Source organism: Lissotriton vulgaris, chromosome 3_1 (genome assembly GCF_964263255.1).
Source record: "Lissotriton vulgaris chromosome 3_1, aLisVul1.2, whole genome shotgun sequence".
In the NCBI taxonomy this organism is placed as follows: domain Eukaryota; kingdom Metazoa; phylum Chordata; class Amphibia; order Caudata; family Salamandridae; genus Lissotriton; species Lissotriton vulgaris.
This window is the reverse complement of record NC_141689.1, coordinates 2,014,443,930-2,014,468,004: the sequence shown is the minus strand read 5'-3', so window position 1 is coordinate 2,014,468,004 and position 24,075 is coordinate 2,014,443,930. Positions and strand designations below refer to the sequence as shown.

General features: G+C 51.5%; 1 protein-coding gene and 1 long non-coding RNA gene across 3 annotated transcripts in view; both read right to left on the bottom strand.

Annotated features, from left to right (window-relative positions):
• PRIMPOL (primase and DNA directed polymerase) overlaps positions 1–24,075 on the bottom strand; it is a 497,760-nt gene that overhangs the window by 28,500 nt on the left and 445,185 nt on the right. The gene's annotated exons all lie outside the window — the stretch shown is intronic.
• On the bottom strand, positions 1,292–2,015 carry LOC147728731 (uncharacterized). Its single transcript, XR_015309573.1, has 3 exons — positions 1,865–2,015; positions 1,648–1,780; positions 1,292–1,571 (listed from the first exon to the last, which is right to left on the bottom strand). It is a non-coding gene; the product is annotated as an uncharacterized LOC147728731 (long non-coding RNA).

The window sequence follows — 24,075 nt, the reverse complement described above, 5'->3', positions numbered from 1 at the left end:
GTGAGGGTGAGGGGTTGAGGGTGAGTGAGGGTGAGTGGTTGAGGGTGAGTGAGGGTATGTATGTATGTTGAGTTTGAGGGTGAGTGAGGGTGAGGTGTTGAGGGTGAGTGAGGGTGAGGGGTTGAGGGTGAGTGAGGGTGAGGGGAGGAGAAATGCAGGCCTGAGGCAGAGCACACGCTGAGAAGCTTGTGGGAGGGGGGCTGGGCTGCCTTTGATCTGGTAATGCGAGGCAGGCAGGGGGCTGGTGGCATTGTGCACGCGCTTTTTAGGGCTTGCGCTTGCGCAATGACCTAAAAAGCACATGCACTTGAAGAAATCGCCAGTGGTGGATCAACACTGGATAAGCCGTAATAGAGCTTCGCCAGCGATGCGCAGAAGCGCATCAGCAGGCGAGCCCTAATGATATGAAAAAAACATTATCAATGACCGAGACAAGAGACTCAATATATCCATTTGTATGTGCCGTTGGCATCATATTTATGCAAACCATGGGAGAGAAAGGACATCAGCACTGTGGGTAAAAATGATACAACCCAATTTGTACTTGGTGCAGACAAGGTGCAAGTGATGTGCACAATAGCGACGCAAGTGACAAAAGTGCTCAGCGTGAACGGCGCAGAAAATACAGGTGTTCAACATATACAGTGATAGAATACAATGTGAATGCTCCTGATTGGGAACAAATTCTTGACTTGTAAAGATGGTCACATTGTAGATAGCGCCTTTTGAATGGGCTGGGGGAGTCGACGACGTTTCGATCCAGTTAAGTTAGGATCATCCTAAGGATCATCGGGTAAGATGAGGCAGTGCTGTAGTGGGGAGGGAAAGGAGTAGGATTAGGAGAGGGGTAGGTAAGGAAGACATCAGTGTGGGGCAGTGGGAGATGACTGACGCGCTGTCAGGCAGTCAAAGGTGCAAAAGCATGCCCCATTAGTAAGGTCAGCGTATGCAAGGACTGATGAAAAAAACGGTAAGAATTGCAGTTCCGCAGTATTAAATCAAGTGGTGTCTTCAAGGAGAAGCCAGCGGAACTGTAAGCAACGTTGAAGGGATAAATTAACCATAGTGTGTGTCCTGAGTATAATAAGGAGAATGTGAACCGATAAAACAGAGCCAGCGTCTATGTGGATGTAGGTAAACTGTTGGTGCAGTAAAAACAAATTACCAAACATGACTAAGCACATGTCTACGGCGCACGTAGCATGGTTAAATGACAGGTACGGGAACAACTGGTACTCTGAGTAGCACATGGGCAGGACTAAACTGCGTGTAAGCAGCACGCGTTGTGAAATTGATGGCAGGTTGGGGAATGATAGCTGCTACAGAGCAGACTAAAAGCGCGTGTAGGAGAACTAATAGTAGATAGGGCCATAAGTGAGGCTATGAAATACAGGCAGAAAAAAAACTTTGGGACACGTGCGTAGAGGAACAAAGGGAGGAGGTGGAAAGCTGATAGGGGGGAGGGGGGTGGTTGGTATTATGGCGGCGCTTGCATGCAATATACCTGTGAGGCATCGGTAGTGAATAAGTCCTCGGCGGTGGCTCGAACACACATCAGAGGGGGCTGTGATCTGTGGGGAAACAGGGGTTTAGGACATTGGGTCAGGTAGGCGTGATCACGGGAGGTGGGCACTAGAGGCAGTGTACCTGATTGGTCTCTGTAGCCACTCGCAACAGGGTAGTAGGTAAGGACGTGGATCCGGCGGACAAAAATCGATGTCTTCTGTCCGGTTGAAAGTACGGTACATCCACGGGGGTACCGAAATGGCCGATACTGAATCTGAGGGGAGAGAGAGAGGTACTGGTCAAAGGACTGCGAGGCCAGCGCAAGTAGCCAAAGTAGCAGCCTTGATGATACACATACCTCTGGACGTGTATGGAGTGCTTCCGGGTCAGTCAGGAGCCTCGGGCGTAGTCAGGGAGACCAGAAATGTCTGGAAGGAAGTAGAGAGGGGGCGAGGCCAGGTGACGTGGAATCGTCCAATAGGTCTGGGGGAGGAGGTGGGGAAGGGGCGTGTCGCACAGAGGGGTTCGCACTGGTATGTATACACAGGGAGAGCGAAAACCCATAGGAGTCCGAAGGACAAAAAAACAAATAACACGGCGGGCAGGGGAGGGGGCGGAGAGGGGAGAGGAGAAATGCGACACGGAGGGAAGGGGAGGGGGCGGAGCGGGGAGGGGGCGGAGAGGGGAGAGGTGCGACACGGCGTTAGACGGAAGGAAGAGAGGGGAGGGGGAGGAGAAAGAGAAATGCGACACGGCGGGAGGGGGCGGAGCGGGGGAGAGGGTGTGTGTGTGTTGTTAGGAGACGGACGTGCACGCGCACGCGCTTTTAAGGTCAATGCGCATGCGCATAAGCTCAATGCGCATGCGCATTGACCTTAAAAGTCACGGGCACTGCAAGGAATCGCCACGATTCCTTGCAGTGTGGATAAAGAGTGGATAACTCGCAATAGTCTCGCTTGCTCGATGTGCATGCGCATCGACAGGCGAGACCTAAAAATCAACCCAAGAAAGTCAACTGGACCCCAGATTGTCAAACAGCCTTCGAACAACTGAAGGCCGCCATGTGCTCCGCCCCTGTGCTCCAGGCCCCCGACTACAGCCGGGAATTCGTCGTCCAGACGGATGCCTCCGACCACGGCATTGGGGCGGTCCTGTCTCAATTGAACGCCGAAGGCCTTGATCAGCCAGTGGCCTTCATCAGCAGGCGACTCCTACCTCGAGAACAACGCTGGAGCACCATCGAGAGGGAGGCCTTCGCTGTGGTATGGGCCCTCAAGAAGCTCCGGCCCTACCTCTTTGGCACACACTTCCGGGTGCAGACCGACCATCGACCCCTGCAGTGGCTGATGCAGATGCGGGGGGAGAACCCAAAACTACTACGTTGGTCCATCTCCCTACAAGGGATGGACTTCACTGTTGAACACCGGCCTGGGCCAGATCACACCAACGCGGATGGCCTGTCCCGCTTTTTCCGCCTCGACGAGGAGAGTCCCCAAGAGGATGGGTGACTCTCCCCGCCTTCAGCTGGGGGGGACGCATGTTGGACAGGCCACGTGAAGGGCCGCTCCCCCTCTGCCCGACCAGGCCCGAGCCCGGCCCCTCAAGTGTCACACACCACCACTTCACGTTTTCCGTCCCCTCCGGGACCCTTGCCTCTGAACATATCGACCTCGTGGGCCCGATCCACTACCGGCCCGCGCACCCAGCCTGGGCGCCATCTTGGACACTCCACCACGAGGCCGCGTGGCCCCCGATCGACCCCAACCCTGGGCCTGGCCAGGCCTCAGACATCCCGGCACCACCATCCACCCAGGAGGTGAGCGGACTACTTGGCAGGTCAATGGGAGAAAGAGGTGTCGATGGCTCTCCCCCACCAGGTACCGCTCGCCCACAACCTCCCCGGGCGCTGGCTCCACCCCCCTGCTGGGTGTCTGGACTCCTTCATCCCGGACCCCCCGACCTCCAAGTGCGAGGGTCCGGACATCAAAGGGCACCAGCCCTATAACTGGGGCAGCTCCAGAGCAGGAAGGCAGTTGTATCCTGGAGTCGAGAGACGCAGAGAAGAACTCATCCTTGACGGGCTATTGGCGCTGCCGTAGCTCTGCCTTGCGAACTATCGTCCTGCCTGCTGGCGCTGCCGCAACCTTCGTAAACCTTCATCGTCGTCGGGACCTGCTGGCGTGGCCACGGACCGTTTGTAACCACCATCTTCATCGGGACCTGCTGGCTCCGCCGCGGACCGTCGCTTCCTTCATCCATCTCGGGACCTGCTGGCTCCGCCGCGGCCCGTCCATCTAGAACGCCGAGCTCGAGGATTGAGAGCTATTTCATCTATTGGTAACAAGACTGTCCCGCTACCCTTTTCCCAATCCAGAGACCAGAATCGAGGGGACCCCTGAGTCCAGACCTCCTTGTATCATTTCACCGTACTTAAAGAATTGCTTATAAAGTATCGTTAAACCTTAACCTGGTGTGGTGTCCGTCTGTGGGGGGGAAGTTACTTGTCTGTACGATCGCTGGAGACGGCTCTCCCCGGAGACCTCTCCCCTTATCCTCGGCCGACCCTCCCGGTCCGTCTAACATGCGCTTTCAATTTTATCTGTAAAATTGCAGCAATTTGACTTTCGCCATCCCACGTCGTCCCCGTCAGTGCTTGTCACTCTCAGCGCACCGTGCACACTTTCAGTTTTATTATTTCCCTTTGCAGCCTCCAGGGTAAAACAAAATAAACAGTACCAGGCAGCCTAACCCCAGGAAACCATGGCGGCAAATAATGGCTGCTTGGAGTCTTAGTAGCTGGAGCAGAAATCTGCACGCGATCGTCCTTTACTTCACATGTTTAATTGCAGCAGTTTCATTTTCTGTAAAGCACGGCAAGCATTAGGAAAACGCCTCAGGCTATTTCTCCTGCTCGTACCTAGCTGTGCACACTGATGTAGCCGAATTAATGCTTCCTCTCAATTTCTCATTTTACTAAAGTTGAATATTATAAACACTGCCCGGGGCACAGATTCTCTGAAAAGGTGGCACAGTCAGCGTAAGGCAAGCACTGTAGCACGAGCTCCATTCTAGTTTTTTTTTTACAATTAACTTGTTTGGATAAGAGGCTTACACGCATACTTTCAACCCTTCCCTGCAGCTCAACACACAATCTGCCCCTGCTCCACAACCTCTCCTCCCTCCTCCGCTGCTCCCCCCTAATGCACACACAGCTCACACCACTTCGCCACACCTCACAGACCCCCTTCGTTGCAGCTCAACACACAATCTGCCCCTGCTCCACAGCCTCTCGTCCCTCCTCCGCTGCTACCCCCAACGCACACACAGCTCACACCTCTTCGCCACACCTCACAGACCCCCTTCCCTGCAGCTCAACACACAATCTGCCCCTGCTCCACAGCCTCTCCTCCCCCCACTGCTGGTGCACGCCACACTGCCAACCAACGAGAAAAATGCCAATACTGATAATTATTTACTGTCTTATGTAGACAAGTGTGCAAGAATTACGAAGCAATGCACCTTTAGGCTTATCAATTGCCTTTATTATGATATAAAAAAATTAATTTGGATTGATATGTACAAGCAGATTAGGGAAGAACAGTTTTTTTGAAACATATAAAAAAACAAATCACATTGAATTCCTGCACACATTCCTCATACTCACTCTATTTTTCATCCATTCCACACTCACACTACTTTCAAACACCCAGCACTACATGAGTCCTAAACGCCACCGGGGTTTATTTTAATACAGTGGCCAAAGCTCATACATTACCCAAAACGCGTCACAAAGTGGATGTATTGCAGCTTACAGTTAAACAATAACAAAGGATTCAGTTTGATTAACACCACAATTGTAAAATTAATTGGCAAACAAGCCGCAGGCTTTGTACAAATGAATATTCAATACCAACAAGAGAGGTAGGGTGTAGACACTCCTGTACCCCAATAATATATATTGTAAACAACGAAGGAGTGGCTAAAGTGCAAAAGAAAAGTGACAAACGTGATAGGTTCAAAGGTTTATGAAGTAAGGCTCCACTGTGTGCTGCACGCGTGATCAATACTCACACGCGTGCAGTATGCACAGTGGGGCAGTCTCAATGTCCCTAAGAGGGCCCGAGCGACTATCTTCAACTGGAAGAAGGTCAGGGCGCTTGCTGGTCACCCTGTAGTGGGTGGAGGGAAAGAACCTTAATTCTTAGAAGGACCCTCACTCACCACTAGTTGGTGACATGCTTCATCATCGGGTCCCCGCTGGGGTGACCGAATGCCTCCCCAGCGTGCTACGACGCCTGAACACAGCGGAGCAGGATGTGGTGGGTGCAACAGTGCCCAAATTAGGAAGTGACTAAATGTGATAGTGCAAATGTGTATTTAACGATTAAAAAATGCAAAGGTTGTGCCTTTAGAAAAATTTTAATAATGGCCAGCCCGCATTAGTTAAAAACAAGGTCAGCGGACTCCCCAGGTTCTTAATTAAGGAACCGGAATCCTGAATCAGAAGTAAAATTTGGTCGACATGTTTCAGCTGTTTATGTTGCATGTAGCTCAGCTTTCTTCAGGACCTAAACCAAAAGTCCTCCGGTGGTGTACGCGCGCTAAGGCGCACCTTCCAGTGAGGCTCTAAGTGTGAAAAAGTTATATACAGTGTCAAAAGACGGAAAGCATTCCATCAACACCACACTACTCAAAATTCAAAAAACTTTATTCGATCATTAGTTGATAATAATCATAAAAGTACATACATACAGCATAAAATACACAAAAATACAGCTTATTTAGGACATATTCATGGGTCAAAGGACATATTATTTCTCAGGTGTACCGATTTTAAAATATATACAGCAGTAAAAAAGCAAATATCATGCGAATCAAGACCAAATAAAAGCCTCATGGCAGATTCAATAGTGGATACATTATATTTTTTAAAAAGTGGTTTCAAATAGGTTTTACACAGATGAAGATAAAAGGGGCATAACAATAAAAAGTGCTCCGAGCTTTGCTTTGTGATCCCATCACATGGACAGGGGGCAATAGTGTGAGTCTTAATATATGGATACGCAACAAGCAAATGAATGGTCCCCATCCGCAATCTTGTCAATACATATTGATGAGAACGAATGGTAACCAATTTAAGGTATCCTGCGAATCCCGGATCTACCATATTATATCTATCATAAAAAACATGTGTAGAATACTGGGAAGTAGCAGCCTTACGCTTCACAGCACTGGCCCTTAAGAATACATATTTAAGCTCTTTCTTGGGGATGTCTATAACACAGGGTGGGTTTTCACGCACACTTAAGTTAAAAACATCTTTAAATACATGAATGATATAATTGAGCCAGGGGATACGGGAACAGTTGTCCAAGTGGAGACAGTCTAAAATGATCTTTTTTGTGAACCCCGTCTGCTCCTTGATCCAGATAGATCTCCACACTAGAAGAGGTCTTAGACTGATTAGGTCGGAAAGATGATCCAGACCAACCTCCCGATGGATCAGATTAGTTGATGCAGAGGATGGTAGACACAAAAGCTTTTTAAGAAATTTATTTTCCTCCACCTGGAGCACATTATGATTACAATGGCCCCAAACACCTGAACCATAAAGGGCCAGGGCAACACATTTATGGCGATATAGGTACAACATATCGGGTATCCGCCTGGAGCCTAACTTTGATGCAAACTTGAATATACCAAAAGAACACTTGCCCATTTTAGCTCTTACATTAATCATTTCAGAGGCCCACATCCCTTCGCTATTAAAAGTGATACCTAAGTAGCAAAATTTATCAACCACTTGTATTGTATGATCCATAACTGTAAAAGGTCTTAGATTTTTTACTTTCTTGCCGCAGGCCAAAATAAAAGTATTTGAATTATTAATTTTTAATTTTCTCCCTTTAATAAAATCCACAAATTTGTCCATGAGTTTCTGCAGCCCAAGGGGGGTTCTCGAAAGTAGGACCGCGTCATCCGCGTAAAGCAGTATTGGAATGGGCATACCATCTGCGGTTGGTGCGTCGGCATTGACTGCACGTAGTTCAGACTCAATAGCGTTAATAAAAAGGGAGAAAAGGAGGGGGGCAAGGACACATCCCTGCCTAATACCGCAGCCTACCGGGATATTCGGGGAACACTCACCTAATTGCCCATAGCGTATCTTTGCCGATAGGTTCCTATACAATTCGGCCTTGGAAGTAAATGATTTCCCGTGGGGCTCCCATATCCAGTAAAGTTGACCACAACAGACCATGGTTAACCAGGTCAAAGGCACTGGAAAGGTCGGCAAAGCAAAGAAACAGTGAGCCTTGCTTGGCACGAGTATATTTGCCTATGATAAATAGTCCAAATTTATACACTGTTCTATCGTGCCTAACCCCTTACGGAATCCGAACTGGGAGTCCGCAAGGACACCTTTATCTTTGGCCCAGTCCTCCAGGCGACTCAATAGAACCCTGCTCATAATTTTTAGGGAGGCGGTAAGTAGTGAGATCGGGCGATAGTTTTTTGCCTCTTCTCTCGCACCTTTTTAGTAAATAGGGATAATAATAGACTCCCCCCAGACCTGTGGAGCCATAGTCATTGCTGCTGCATTAAAAACCTTGGTTAACAGTGGGCTCCAAAGGGCTACCTCTGCTTTATAAAGATCAACGGGTACCCCATCGGGACCAGGTGCCTTCCCCCCCTTGCTACACTGGATAGCAGTATCCACCTCGGTCACTGTAATGTTAAGGGGTAGGGGGGTGACCACAGCCTCCTTATCAACCCCCGCCTCTAAACCATCAGGGTTAAAAATGCTAGAAAAATGGGCAACCCACTGTTCTTCGCTCACCTGAGCGGACAATACCGGGGCTTCATCCTTTTGTAGGAAAGGGCTATTGACCGTTGACCAGAATAACTTAGTATCCTTAAGGTCAACGGCCAAAGTCAGATTGTTCCATGCTTCTTCCCTCAATTCCTGTTTTCTCGCCTTCAGATGAGTTGTATATTCCCTCCTCAGGGCCCTTACGGCTTCCCTATCCCTCGGTTTGTAGTTAAGAGCTGCTTTCAATTTACGTAGGGATTTGGTGCATTCCTTATTGAACCATCCACTGGTGGTCCTAGTGCCTCTAGGTTTTGTACCGGTTAGAATTTTAGCAATGTTTTTATTGATGGTGTCAAAACTGGCTAATATATCGGCGCTTCCTTGGTCGGGTTCAAGACAACATTCTACCTCAGCTAAACAGGCAGACACTATGGTGTTTAATAGGCGTTTCTCATTATGCCTGCCCCATTTAATTCTCGGGCCATTTGGTCTGTGTGGGACTACGTCTGTCACTATACCATGTGACACCTTAGGCTTAACCCCCCACAAAGCGAGATACATGGTTAGGCAATTATGATCACTGAGGGATAAGTCTACAATTACAGGAGTGGTACACAAAACCAGAATACTGGAGGAGACAATGAGGTAATCAATAACTGTCGCGTGGTTCCTGCCTATAAAGGTAGGTATCGGGTTACCCTCACTGTCTACACCAGTTGACATAATACATAAATCCAGTTTAAGCATGAGTGTGTTTAAAGAATCTCCATAGGCCGAGTGTGAGAAGTGGTCCTGATCTTCGCCATCTTCCCCTCCATACCCGCACACCCTCATGCCAACAAGGGGGCACTTGTTAATGTTGAAGTCACCTCCCCACAAAAATTCAAAAGACACTCCACTGCGGTCACACAACCTATCAACCTCCGCCTCCAGTTCTTCAACCATAACAGTATTGGAGTGGTTAAAGACGTTATTGTAGTGGTTTATTAATAAGACATTCATCCCATTCCTATGTTGCAGCCATAACAACTGCGAGTGCCGACCAACAATCAGATGGGTTTTCACTTGTACCGGCAACCTCACAGAAAGCAGTATCACCAACCCCCCACTGGCTCTCCCCTTGTTGGATGGCTGGGCTTGACAATTATAGGCAACATACCCATCAAGATAAACATCTTCAGTCGCCCAGGTCTCCTGAAGGCACATGATGTCAAATTGGGTTAAAAATTCTGACCACCCTAAACAATCCGTCTTGTTATTCCACCCAGCGATATTCCAGCTCCCCAACTTATATCCTCTCTCTGTTGAGATTACAGCCTCGTTGGATAGAGGACTTATTTCGGGAGGGGTTATATTCATGGTCGTTGGGGCATCAAATAACCTAGGGGTACTACCACACATTGATGAGCTTATAGGTGTTATGGTACCATCTCTCTGTATAAGGGGTCCTGGATTGCATAGAGTCTGCCCATTATTAAATCTATTACAGCTGGAATAATGGGCTGTATCGTGCCCCTTAGGTAGGTTGTCCGTAATAGAACCTCCCACCTCCGCACACAAACCCAAATCCCCCGCTGCAACTTCGCAAGTTCTCTCGCCCACCTCCCCCGTTGTTAGTTGGCTTCAATCACAGTCCTCCAAGCCACTAAACAGGTCAAACCTATTGCTGGTCTCTAAAGGCGTGAAGGGTTTGAGGTGGTCCATTCTCCTATGTGTTAGGGAATTATGCTGTGGAGCCACAATATTCCATCCATGTGGCTCAGCTACTAATGTGGTATAATGACCTTTAGATGTAAAGCCATTGTTATAGACAGGTGGACAGTATGAATTTGGATACACTTGCCTATGCAATGGGGGAAGAGGGGCTAACAGGGATTGATGATTGGGTGGAAAAACCACAGAGCGAGGATAAAAGTATGTAAGAGGACGTGGGGTGATACGATTACTAACGTGATCAGAGGACCAGTTAAGGATAAACTGAACAGCATTCTGGTCTCTAAAATTTATGACCACTATATCTCCCTCAATGTCTTTGGGTCTTCCCCCCAGCCATGGGAGGCGACGAACGTGGACGATTTCGCCATAGATGTTGTTATTTGCAATGGGTCTATTTATACTCAACCAATGCATGATTTTGTTTTTCAATTGGGCAAAGCCCTCACGTTTGTTTACCTCTAGCTCTGGCACCCCAGTAAGGACCACCACAAATGGCACTGCTTCTGGTGGAAGTTCTGGAAGGGGGCCCTTATTAACATTACCCCGAATAGGTCGCCCATTCCCCCTAGCACTCATCTGGTCCCCTACGGCGTGATCTAACCTCTTCGTCGATCCGCTGGCCGTTACAGCAGAAGGCGGTATGGAATTAGTTTTTGGTAATACGGGGATGGCTTTAGATATGTTATCTCTTGCCGTAAGTAGTGGTTGTAACGTGACTGCAGACTGGGCAGGGACAGGGGGTAAAGTAATAACTGGAATAGTATATGGGGTTGGTAGAGTAGAAATTAGTGGAACAGGATTAGATGGTACCTTAGTAATTGCTAACTTGTTACCCAATTCACGCTCTATCTTTCCAAGCCTATCGTCCATTTTATTAAGTCTATCAACGATGGCAAGGGTATAGGTCCTAATTATAGACTCTATGCTATCAATTAGGACGCCATTTGAGGATTCCTGTAGTGTCTCAACAGCATGTGAATTATCTGATATAGAGCTGTCCTGTACTTCGTTAAGGGTGGGGCAAGGATGTAGAGGTGATGTATGTATCCTTCCTTTGTCCGTACCTAATACCCGATTTCCCCCTATAGTAGCATCGTTTTTAACTCCAAAAGTGGCATGATTCATTTTCCTCTTAGATAGGTCGGGCTGTTTCCGCCTTTTTTTATTAGGTGGGGGACCAAATATTTTAGTAGGCGTAACTTTCTTAGCCCTAGTTTTTGCAGTTTTAATTTGCCTAGGGAAAGGGGTAATTTGTGCCTCAGTAATAACTGTGGTTTTAATGGTGCTGGGGTTAATAGGGTTAGATGTAGTATTACTAATATCTTGGGATTCGGGATCGGTCGTGGGCATACCCTCTCTAAATAATAAAGGGACACTATCCTGGGTGAGAGGGCAGTCAATCTCAGTTAAGGTGCCCTCCAAGGTAGATGGAATCAGGACAGGGGAGTCAATTAGTAATCTATTTTTTAGACTTTCTACCGAGCGGCGTCGCTCAGCCCGGCGTTCTGCTAAGGTAGGGGTAGTGGGGGTATCCATAACGGATTTCCTAAAGTAATTATCTAAAGTCCCATTGATCAGATTCACAGATTTGTCTGAGCCAACCTGCTCCGGGGTTAGAGTTTCAGTGGACATAACAACCAGTAATAATAAACCCCCGAACACTTACTCTAGTAGTCCAGGATAGTACAAAGTTCGTTTAGGGGTTCAGGCCCGACCCGGCCTCCTCGGGCCACGGAGGGCAACAGAGGGCCCGCTCTTTGCCCGGCCTTGGTCCCGCGCGCGTCCCGCGTGCGCGTTCACGAATACGTATATGTAGGAGAGTTGGGGGCGGGAAGATATCGATATTCCCGGGAGACAGTTGCAGTCCGCGGGCGTGGAAAGAAACGCTGCGTGAAGTCATCCCACGCTGTCGTTTCCGAAGTGGCGTAATCTGCTCCCTTAGGAAGTTCCCTTTTTTAACACACCCCTACCAGAGTGAGTAGTGTGGTGTTGATGGAATGCTTTCCGTCTTTTGACACTGTATATAACTTTCACACTTAGAGCCTCACGGGAGGGTGCGCCTTAGCGCGCGTACACCACCGGAGGACTTTTGGTTTAGGTCCTGAAGAAAGCTGAGCTACATGCAACATAAACAGCTGAAACATGTCGACCAAATTTTACTTCTGATTCAGGATTCCGGTTCCTTAATTAAGAACCTGGGGAGTCCGCTGACCTTGTTTTTAACTAATGCGGGCTGGCCATTATTAAAATTTTTCTAAAGGCACAACCTTTGCATTTTTTAATCGTTAAATACACATTTGCACTATCACATTTAGTCACTTCCTAATTTGGGCACTGTTGCACCCACCACATCCTGCTCCGCTGTGTTCAGGCGTCGTAGCACGCTGGGGAGGCATTCGGTCACCCCAGCGGGGACCCGATGATGAAGCATGTCACCAACTAGTGGTGAGTGAGGGTCCTTCTAAGAATTAAGGTTCTTTCCCTCCACCCACTACAGGGTGACCAGCAAGCGCCCTGACCTTCTTCCAGTTGAAGATAGTCGCTCGGGCCCTCTTAGGGACATTGAGACTGCCCCACTGTGCATACTGCACGCGTGTGAGTATTGATCACGCGTGCAGCACACAGTGGAGCCTTACTTCATAAACCTTTGAACCTATCACGTTTGTCACTTTTCTTTTGCACTTTAGCCACTCCTTCGTTGTTTACAATTTGTACAAATGAAAACAGGCTTAATTGGGTTCTTTGGGAGCAAAAAAAGGGTCTACGCGTTTCAAACCCCCGCTGGTACGGGGTTCTCACCAGGACTGAACAACACTAAATCTTAAAGGTACCACGAGCGTGGAGTTTCTATTAGTTGTAATATTCAAGTGAATTGAATTTCTGTTGCAAACACAGCATCTCATGTAGATGTAAATCCCAGGGCTTCCCTGAAGTTGAGAATGTACTGGACCTTTATGGGCTTTACTGCCAGGGGAACACTGCTCGCAGGGCAATTAAAGGACGCTGCGGCTGGCGGCTCATAGATGGACGCTTTCCCTAGCTCAATCTCCCGGCAACCATTACTGGAAATGGTTGCCGGGAACACTGCTGCACGCCACACACTGCTGCACGCCACACTGCTGCACGCCACACACTGCTGCACGCCGCCGCATTACTTACACTGCCGCACACCTCACACTGCCGCACGCCTCGCACTGCCGCACGCCTCGCACTGCTGCACGCCTCCCACTGCCGCACGCCTCCCACTGCCGCACGCCTCGCACTGCCGCACGCCTCGCACTGCCGCACGCCTCGCACTGCCGCACGCCTCGCACTGCTGCACGCCTCGCATTGCTGCACGCCTCGCACTGCTGCATGCCACACACTGCCGCACGCCTCACACTGCCGCACGCCTCACAATGCCTCACGCCTCACACTGCCGCACGCCACACACTGCCGCACGCCACACACTGCCGCACGCCTCACACTGCCGCACGCCTCACACTGCCGCACGCCTCACACTGCCGCACGCCTCACACTGCTGCACGCTACACACTGCTGCATTACTCACACTGCCGCACACGCCTCACACTGCTGCACGCCTCACACTGCCGCATGCCTCACACTGCCACACGCCTCACACTGCCGCACGCCTCACACTGCCGCACGCCTCACACTGCTGCATTACTCACACTGCCGCACTCCTCGCATTGCCGCACGCCTCACACTGTCGCACGCCTCACACTGCTGCACGCCTCCCACTGCTGCACGCCTCCCACTGCTGCACGCCTCACTCACACTGCTGCACGCCTCACTCACACTGCTGCACGCCTCACACTGCCGCACGCCTCACACTGCCGCACGCCTCACACTGCTGCACGCCTCACACTGCTTCACGCCTCACACTGCTGCATGCTGAACACTGCTGCACGCCACACACTGCTGCACGCCACACACTGCTGCACGCCACACTGCTGCACGCCACACACTGCTGCACGCCACACACTGCTGCACGCCACACAACACCACAACATCACTCAGGGACACTACCATATCACTCTAGGACACCACCACATTACTCAAGGACACCACCACATCACTCTAGGACACCACCACATTACTCTAGGACACCACCACATCACTCTAGGACACCACCACATCACTCTAGGACACCACCACATCACTCAGGGACACCACCACATCACTCAGGGACACCACCACATCACTAAGGGGCACCACCACATCACTGAGGGGCACCAGTCAAGGGCTCCACCACATCACTCAGGGTCACCACCACATCACTCAGGAACACCAGCACATCTCTCGGGGACACCACCACATCACTCTGGGACACCACCACATCACTCTGGGACACCACCACATCACTCTGGGACACCACCACATCACTCTGGGACACCACCACATCACTCAGCCCAACCACATCATCACTCAGCAACAATAGGACTCGCATTAGGAAAGTGTAAGCTATTGGCTTTGTGAATAACAATGCTATTAATTTATATATTTTCAAAGCCAACACATATTAAAAAAATTGTCATTTACAATACCAATAGCTCACACTTTCCTAATGCGAGGCCTATTGCATTGCAAGTGCTTGTTGTTTTTAGTTTTAGCTATGTTGCACAGCAGCTCAACCGCTGTGCAACTTGTAAAAGAAATGGACAAAGCCGAAAGATTTTGCATAGACAAAATCTATTGGCTTTGCTATTGCTTGTTCCCGAAAGGCATCCGATCACGGACTCTGCTTGTTCACCCATTCGTCTGAAATGAAACAGCTGCTCCCCCATGGAGTTTCTTCCGCCTCTGTTTCCCTCTGTGAGTATGTGTCAGTGTCGTGTTCTCTGCTGCACCTAGCCAAATCTGAAATCACCCAAAAAAAGTCTGGCCGCACAAAAAAGTGGACATATGAAGGAGGTGAATAAAAGGTACAATAGGTCAGCAGACACAGGAATGAAGAAAACTTGCATTTTGAATGTTGAAGATAAAATAGCGCGGAGCACTGAAGACAACTGTAGTGCTGAGAAATAACATTCTGCATAGCAAGCACTATACATAAACCATGTTGGTATTCTTATTTACTTGCAGCACTAGAAAACACTGCCAGCAAGCGCTATAGAAGCATGATTTATTATTATATGTCAGAAAAGTCATGTAATGTACACACTTTAAGTTAATACCACAACAGGAAATAGAGACTCGAACCGATCCTGATTTTTCAAGACCCTGAGGATGAGCTCTTAGATGACACCCCTGCATCACAGGTAGAAACACCCTTTCCTACTGCTTTAGCGCGAAAAGGTAGAGTAGTTTAAACTGCGCGACACAAAACAAACCCAAATGCACTCTGGGAGCTGAAGTCGTGACTCAACTGAAGTATTAGACTATGATGATCGCTAAAAGAAAGATAAAAAAACACCTTTTGTGTTCCATCTGCATTTCGGTTTTTACTGAATCTCAACACTCAAAAATAACTTGTACCAGCATTGCTGCAAACGCAATCCATAAGAGTCCCAGGGAGGACTCTTATGGACTCTTATGGAAGAATACGCCAAATTACATTGGTACAGGTGGAACAGGTAACAAATGATGTTCTGAATGGAAGCATCTAGCGGGTCAATATTGTGGTTTACACAGTAAACGACAAACCGCTTCCATTTAGCCGCATAACAAGCTCTAGTAGTGGGCTTCCTTGCCTCCCGAATGATGTCCATGCAATTAGGGGGGAAGATTGAGGTAGCCAAACTCTAGGACTTCAGGAGCCAGATCGCCAGGTTGAGCTGTTGCGGATCTGGGTGCTGAATGTCGCCATGGCTCTGCGTCAGAAGGCTGGGAGTGAGATGAAGCCTTTGATGCGGTACCACGGAGAGTTCCAGAAACGTGGTGTACCATGGTTGGCGAGCCCACGTTGGAGCAACCAGGATGAGAGTCATCGAGTGCTGCCTGAGTTTGCGTGCCACCAGCGGTATCAGAGGTGCTGGGGGAAAAGCGTACGCAAATCTGCCTGACCAGTTCATCCACATCGCATTGCCCTGTGATTGCGGGTGTGGGAACCTGGCGGCGAAGCTTTGGCATTTTGCGTTCTCCTTTGTGGCGAACAGGTCTATCTCTGGATGACCCCACTTTTGGAAGTACGGCTGGAGTACTGATGGATGTATCTCCCACTCGTGCATTTGATGGCTGTGCCTGCTGAGCAGGTCCGCCATCTGATTGTCCTTGCCCGGGAGATGCTCTGCCATGAGGAAGATGTTCCTCTGAATGGCCCACTTCCACATGCTCTGAGCCAGATGAGACAGCTGCGGAGAGTGTGTGCCCCCTTGTTTCTGAATGTAGTACATGGCCGTCATGTTGTCCGTCCGGATCAACACGACCTTGTTGCACAGATGTACTTTGAATGCCTTCAAGGCCATGAAGATTGCCATCAACTCCAAAACATTGATGTGCATCTTCCTTTGCTGTAGTGTCCATAGTCCCTGCACTGTGTAATGGAGTACATGCGCTCCCCATCCCTGGAGAGAAGTGTCCGTCGTCAGTATGATCTGTGGCACAGGCTCCTGGAACGGTCGTCCCTTGCAAAGGTTTTGTGGATTCCACCAATGCAGAGAGTTGTATGCCCGACCGCTCACCAACACTAGGTCTGTCAGTTGCCCATGAGCCTGAGTCCACTGACGTGCTAGGCACTCCTGAAGCGGACGCATATGTAGTCTTGCGTGCGGGACTATGGAGATGCAGGAGGCCATCATGCCTATCAACTGCATGAACACCTTCGCTGGAAGCGAGTGTTGAGGTCTGAATCGTTGAATCAGCGTTTGGATACTGGCGATTCTCACTGAATTTGGCTGCGCAGTGGCTGCCAGAGTGTCTATTGTCGCGCCCAGATACTGCCGTATATGGGCGGGTTGGAGATGGGATTTTGGGTAATTCAGAGAGAATCCCAGATCGTGCAGGAGATGAATGGTGCGGGACACGTGGTCGGCGCACTGCTGTTCTGTTTTTGCCTGAATGAGCCAGTCGTCCAGATAAGGATAGACGTGGACGTTCTGGCGTCGTAGATGCGCCGCCACAGTCGCCAGGCACTTTGTAAAGACTCTTGGCGCTGTGGTGACCCCGAACGGCAGAACCCTGAACTGGTAGTGCTGGTCTTGAATCGTGAATCTGAGATACTTCCTGTGGGAAGGATGCAGGGGGATATGAAAGTATGCATCCTTTAGATCCAACGTAGCCAGGAAGTCCCCCTGTTGAAGCAGAGGGAGTACCTGCTGTAACGTGAGCATATGGAAGTGCTCCGAGAGAATATACCAGTTGAGGGGCCTGAGGTCCAGGATGGGCCTGAGGGATCCGTCCTTTTTGGGGATTAGAAAATACAGGGAGTAAACCCCCGTTCCCCTTTCTTGCAGTGGGGCGAGCTCTATCGCCCCTTTTTGCAGCATGACTTGAACTTCCTGCTGCAACAAGTGCAAGTGCTCGCCGGACATAGGACGGTTTCTTGGAGGTATGTTTGGTGGAGTGGAAGTAAATTCCAGACAGTAACCGTACTGGATAAGAGATTTGACCCACCTGTCCGTGGTGATGGATTTCCACGCGGGCAGGAACTGCTGGAGTCTCCCCCCGACCGGTGTTGTGTGGTCGGGGGGCAGTGACAAGACGTCACTGCTTGTTGGCGGTGGTGGACCTGGAGCTGTTGTTTCCACGTCCCCTGCCCTTGTTGCCTCTGTAGCCACCTCTACCCTTGTTGGTGTATGAGGTTTGGGTATTGCTCTTATAGTACTGTGTGGATTGCGATGCCTGACCCCTTGAGGTGCCTCTGGTATTGGAGCGGCGAAAGGAACCACCCCGAAACTGCTGAGATTGGAGGGCCCCCATAGACTTAGCAGTGTCTGTGTCTTTCTTCATTTTTTCAAGTGTCGCATCCACCTCGGGGCCAAACAGGTGGTCAGGATTAACTGTTTGGTTCAGGATGGTTGTCTGTATATCTGGTTTAAAGCCTGATATCCTAAGCCATGCATGTCTTCTTAGCAACACGCTAGTGTTGATCGCCCTGGAGGCTGTATCAGCCACATCCAGCGCACATTTGATGGAAGCGTTAGTGATCAGCTTTCCCTCCTGAATTAACATCTCCCCAGCCTCCTTGTACTGGTCAGGTAAGTGCTGCAACAGTGTTTCTAGGGTGTCGTAATGAGCCCTATCGTAGCGTGCAAGTAGGGCCTGCGTGTTTGAAATGCGCCAAATATTAGCTGCCTGCGCAGCAATCCGTTTCCCTGAGGCCTCAAATATTTTCGACTCTTTGTCTGGGGGAGGAGCGTCACCAGTGGTCTGTGAATTCGCCCTCTTGCGTGCGTTGGAAACAACCAAAGAGTCCAGTGGCAAGTGTCCCTTGATGTATGTTGGATCCGAGGGCGCTGCCTTATATTTTTTGTCAATTCGAGGATTGATGACACGTGCCCGAGTGGGCTCCTTGAAGACCTCCGGCGCGTGCTTTAGCACTCCCTTGAGCATCGGCAATGTCTTGACTGACTTTTCGGCCACCGAGAAAGTGTCAAACAAAAAATCCACATCCACAGGATCTGAATGTAGCTCAACATCATGATTAGCTGCAGCCCTCTCAATCAAAGCGTTGAAGGCTGCAGAGTCCTCCGTCAGTGAGGTTTTTGCCGCAAAGAGCTGCGGTTCCTGACCCGACTGCGGGTCCTCTGGGTCGCCTCCGGCCGACCAAGGTTCATGTTCTTCCTCTGGATCCGAGTACGCCGGATAGTTGTACTCGACCCCCTCCTCATCGTCACCATCCCCCGCGTTGGAACGCGTTGGTGAACGTTCTAAGTCTTTGGGAGACGAAGTACCCGCAGAGTCCTTCTTGTTTTTGAGAGGAATTCGAAAATGTTCCAACACCGGCTCCATGGTGATTTTCCTCTTGAGGAGAGACAGTTTCCCAGTATTTTTTTTTTTTTAAAATTTTTGGAAAACCTTTATTAGACATCATAGGCAAACAAATACGGGCCTACAACCCACCGGCCGGCCTCGAGATCGTTTAAAGCACACAGTAAGCAATTGGGCTCTCAGCAGCGTATCGAGCAGAACACGATTCATCCAAGTTACACTGTAATTAAGTGCGCCGCCGAGAGGTAGGAGGAGTGAAGGTTTAATTTTAAATTTTAAAAAGGTCCAGAGTAATAGGAGCCAAGAAGGATCAGAGTCCAAACAATCCGTACCAGGACCGAAATGGGCATCAGTATACAGGAGCATCAGCGAGCGTTATCAATTAAGCAAGAGGCTGGTGGCGAATAAAACAGGAGAGAAAGCAACCAAACATCATATGTACCCCAGCCACTACCCACAACGTACCAATCCACCCCTTGACCCAGGGAAATAAGAAGAAGAAAGAGTAAAAGAAGAAGAAGAAAAATAAGGCCCATAGTAACTGAACGGTCGAAGAAAAAAGGGACCCCCCCCACCCTACACGCATGCGAAGGCTACGGCCTACCCCCCCCTAAGCAGTGTGTCTGTCGCCCCAAGAATACCCGAAATTCAGAAGAAAGAGAAAGAAGGAAAAGAAATCACATAAGACCGGAGGAGGGCCAATTAGACGTTCAAAACAATCAGCATTGTTACCCACGGCCACCCATCCCCGGACCCCGACCCAGTACCTGACCAACATTTAACTCCCAAAATGTCCATTAATGTCCCAGTAAAGCACACAACCGGATACAGCCAAAAGAGAGAAACATCCTCATCCTTGTCCCCTTCAATCCTGCATGTCGACGGAGTCCAGATCTAGAACAGCCACCGTTGACGGAGAAAGCGAAGGTGAGGGCCACTGCAGCGCACGGCGCCAGCCACCAGAATCTCTCCACCACAGAGCCAGACGATGAACGCACATCCAACAAGGGGCAACGTACAGCCGCAACGTTTGAAGGGCAGCCGACAAAGACAGCATTCTCAACTCCAGGATGGACCGGTGGGACCCACGAGGAAGCCCCGAAGCAGTCGTGAGGCAAGGCGCCCAAACACAAGTCTCCGGTGTCCGCCAGGGGCCAAGATCTTTACACATCTCTGCAACAGTACTGGGAGGCTCGACAGCAACTACATCGCTCACAGCCAGCGCCATCAAGACCGTCTGCGCAGGGTGGCAATCACAGACAAGCACAGGGTGTGGCGAAGTGCACAGCACAGGGGGTTCGACATGGCCATCCGAGGGCTCCGCAGTAACAAAGTTATCCGATTGGCATTGCAGGTCCAGGACCATGTCACGCACAGCAACACGGAGGTCTGTCAGGGCATGCATTACATCAGCCAGGCTGGGAGATGCCGCTGAATGAGAGAGAACTGCCGTCCCACACACCCCGGGCGCAGGATCACGTTGTAACCCTCGAAGTTGGTTGCCTTCGGCCATCGCTTCAGCCCCTCGCCAGTAGCCGGTCCCCAAAGTTTGCCACTCCGGGGAACACAGTTGTAGTACGGTAGCCTTCGCTCGGCCACCCGGCGTCAGTGCAGCACAATCCACTGAGACCACGCCAAACGGCCGCCGAGCGCCCAGCTCAAAATGGCTCCCAATGCTGCTCTGGGGAACAAGAAGATGTCCGGCGCCGTCCACCGGCAGAGGGGAGGTTGAAGTCTATCGTCCACGGTGGCAAAATGGGTCCGGCGCGGAGGCGTGCAAGGCAGGACGGCCCGCTGCAGCAGGGAAAGCAAGGCGGCGATAAATCTCCGTCAGCCGGCCCCGTCCTGATACAATGTCGGCCGTGGTTACAGCTGGGGACTGCAGCCTCCGGAGAACAAAGACCCGATCTCAGCTCTGCAACACTGTAGCAGAGACCGGAGCACCTCGCCGTCTCTACCACCAGGATCGCGCCGGGAAACACACCGCTGGGTACAGGAGCGCCTCACGAATCCGGGACGCCGAGAAACGGGCAGGATAACTTGCAGGATGATCAGCAATTCGGGAGACGAACGAGAGGGTCGGCGGAGCCGAGGGATCAGGCGGCCATCATGGTCGCGGGCTAGGCTCCTCCCCCCCAGTTTCCCAGTATTGGCGTCGATGATGACCTCTCGACGCTCTTCCTCTGCGAGTGGCTGGAGCCGAGGCTTCAACACCACCAATGACGCTTTGGGCGTCGACACCCCCTTCGAGGGCACGTCCGCCCCATGCTTCGGAGCGAAAGCCTTCGGCGTCAACTTTGGCGGCAGGGTGAAGCGGATAGGCGTTTGCGCCTTTGCCGGCTTCGGTGCGGGCTTCGGCACCACGACCTCCGGTTCGGGAACCACAGCGTCCTTCCAAATCCGCTGCAGGGACTCCGCGACCTTCTTCGTTAAGGCTGGAGAGGGCTTGACTGGCTCGAGCGATTTCCCCGAGTCGGGAATCGTGTCGGCGAGAGGCACCGTTTTCGGAGCCGACACAGTGCCATCCTTGGCCCCGACGGCCGGAGCCGGCGCAGCCAGAGCTTTGGAATCGCCTTGACGCTTCTTCGAAGCTTTCTTCGGGTCATCGACCTCGACCATCTTCGGCGCCGACGCGGCCGCGTCGGTCGACTTTGCCTTCGGCGTCGACCCCGAGGCCCTCGGGTCGGCCATCTTGGCGCGGCTCTTCAAGTCGGCCATTTTGAATTTTTTAGACGTTGACGCCTCTAGAGCCTTCTGTCCCACCAGTGGAGCTTTCACTTTCGGTTTCGAAACCGTTGGTGTGGATCCCGATGGCTTCACTTTCGTTTTCTTCAACGGGAGTGGCGCATCAGAAATGTCCGTGGCCGGGCCAGGAGGCGGGGCTGCTGGACTAGTAACGAGGTCTTGGGTAAGGCCCGAAGGCGATCCCTCGACCTGGGCCGTATGTTGGGGGTTGACCCCTGAGTCAGTTTGAGGATGCTCTTCCTCTGAGCTATCCCCCACGGTGGCAATGGCCCCATCGTCGTCCCCTACCTCGTCGCCGGCTTCATCAAACTCTTCGTCTCCCGCGTCGTAGTCATCTCCCTCCGACGCAGGGCTAGAGTCCGAAACTTGAAAGACATCGGCGTCTTCAACAAATTCTTCGAAGATGTTGTCCGGCGGGGGCGCCGGGGGTGCCGACAACTGGGCCTGGAGTCGAGCGGCCCGACGAAGCTTGAGAGTCTTCTTACACCGGAACTTTGAGCAGGCCATACACCTGGCCTCATCATGGTCCGGTGACAAACATGTGTTGCACACAGGGTGCACGTCGAGGTGTGAATACTTGGAGGTGCAACCGGGCACCTCTTGAACGGAGTTCGTTCCATGTTCAGTAGTCTGGAGCGTCGAGTAGGCCCGTCCGCGCCGACAGCACGCGGAGGGGCAGCAAGCGTTCGGAGCTGAGAAAAAAGACAAACCCGAACGAAAACGATACCGACGCCAAGCCTAAAGACCTTTTGGTCTCAAGTTAGAAAGTTAAACAACTATCGATTCCGACAGAGGGAACCGAAACACATCCGAACCCAATGGCGGAAAAAAACAATCTGGGGATGGAGGCGATGCCCATGCGCACTGTAGTCCAGGGGAGGAGCCACCTATCTCGTGATACTTCGAAGACTCTTCCAGGACAACAATGTGCAATCATCCGGACCCAACACTAGGCGGCGATCTATGCACAGATATGAATTCAGCAGCCCACATGCCTCGAACTAAGTGTTGCGAAGGTATTATTAGTGTGTGTCATGTATTAACGGGTCATCATACGCTCTATAATAGGATTCCCTATAACCGCCTATGCTTCCGGGGGCTCCCATTGAGCTAGTTACACTCAGTCCGGGTGGAGCCACTCACGCCTGCCCCTCCCCTTCTGAGGACACCGAACTCGCTTTCTCCTCTCTGTCCATCATCCGGAGTTCCGCCACCAGGGCCTCCCATGCTCGTGCCCCTTCTAGCGCTTTATCATTGTGGGACTTATGCGCCTGCTAGGGAGAGCAGGAGGATGGCAGGGTTTTAAAAGAACGGCGCGGGGGCGTGGCCAAGATGGCGGCCTGAACGGACAGAGATTTCTGTGGCTCCCCGTTCCGTTCCCCATTAGCGCCCTTTCCAGCATTATCCGAACCCCCTAGCACCTTGAAACGAGTCCGCTTTGTGGGGGCACCTTGCAGCTGCTCCGAGGCACCGGTGACCCGACCCGAGCGACCCCGAGCTCTCTCTCGGCCACGAGACATTTGCCGGTCCGCGGAGAGCAGCGATGGCGGCTGGCCCTGCTGAGTGAGCGCGTCCACTCTGCCCGGGGCTGTACACCTGCCGGACTCGCAGCAAGACATCGGCCGCGCTCTCAGCCCGCTGGCTTGGAGACAGAGGTGGACACAGGCAGTACCCGGAGCGGGTGCTTTTTCCCGCAACGCTCCTGGCGCCGAGAGGCGGAGCCGGCAGGGAGCGCGATACTCGAGGCCCTGGTCCGGGCCTGCACGAGACTGGCGGTGGAAACCTCTAGCTTCAACGCACAGTGGTCGGCGGCCGTGATCCCTGACAGCCCCTGGCAGTGACGATCGAGAGGTGCCCCCTGAGCCTGAGAGGAGGTGAGGAGAGCGGCAGGGAGCTGGTGGGAGCGGGAGACTCGGGGGGCATAATAGAGCCCCCGGCGTCGGGCCCAGCGGGGCCTACAAGCTCACTTTTCCAACGCAGAAGCAACAAAATAGTGGGGCCCTACAACTGAGTGAGGGGGCGCTGGGCGGAGCAGTGAGGGTCGAGAGCGCACAACTGCCAGACACACACGGAGCACGGCAGAAGGACCTAGGGTCATCTTGCCGACTTTGCCTCGTTGTCGCGACTAGCCGCTCCGGGGCGCAGTGCTCTGCCCCTCGCAGAACACCCACTGCCGAGACCTGAAGGGCCGCGTCCATCTCTGAGTCCAGCCTGACTATTGGCACCCATTAGACAGACGTTAGCCGCCGTGCCTGCACCACAGAGGTATACGGTCCTGCGCACTGGAGGCTTCATGTTGGGGTTCCCTCCCTCCGACCATTGGGGTTGGATGGAGACGTCAGATCCCTATACTCGGGCGACGCGATTGCCGCCGTGACGACGACCACAACTGGGATCATACACCCGCACGACTTCGCCTACAGCGA